Source organism: Frankliniella occidentalis, unplaced genomic scaffold (genome assembly GCF_000697945.3).
Source record: "Frankliniella occidentalis isolate FOCC.00 unplaced genomic scaffold, Focc_3.1 Scaffold55, whole genome shotgun sequence".
Classification (NCBI taxonomy): domain Eukaryota; kingdom Metazoa; phylum Arthropoda; class Insecta; order Thysanoptera; family Thripidae; genus Frankliniella; species Frankliniella occidentalis.
The window spans coordinates 130,881-131,224 of record NW_026267185.1 but is presented as its reverse complement, the minus strand read 5'-3'; the positions used below and the strand labels follow the sequence as shown (position 1 = coordinate 131,224).

The window sequence follows — 344 nt, the reverse complement described above, 5'->3', positions numbered from 1 at the left end:
CCGGTTTTGAACCTCGGAACTGCGGATTGGTAACCCCCCCCCCCCCCCCCCCCCCCCCCCCCCCCCCCCATCCGATCTCTAGTAGGTAGGTACGGGTAGGGCACCTTACCCTACATGGTGCAAACTTTTTCACAGTCCCCAAAACTGTCTAACAGGCTGAAAAGTTCCCCTCCCCCACAAAAGAAACTCCTAACGCAAAATCAGAACCGCACGGGCGTTGGCGGTTTCGCTTTCCAGTCGGCTTTTCATTGTGAAAAGGAAAAGTGTGACATGAGAGGACACAGGTTTGGCAGAGAAGAGGATGAACAACAGTTTCGGTTCACTTAAACATTTTTATTTTCTTT

The 344-nt window shown here is 51.7% G+C and overlaps 1 protein-coding gene across 2 annotated transcripts in view; it reads left to right on the top strand.

The window, feature by feature from the left end:
* LOC113211073 (uncharacterized) overlaps positions 1-344 on the top strand; it is a 60,639-nt gene that overhangs the window by 59,683 nt on the left and 612 nt on the right. The gene's annotated exons all lie outside the window — the stretch shown is intronic.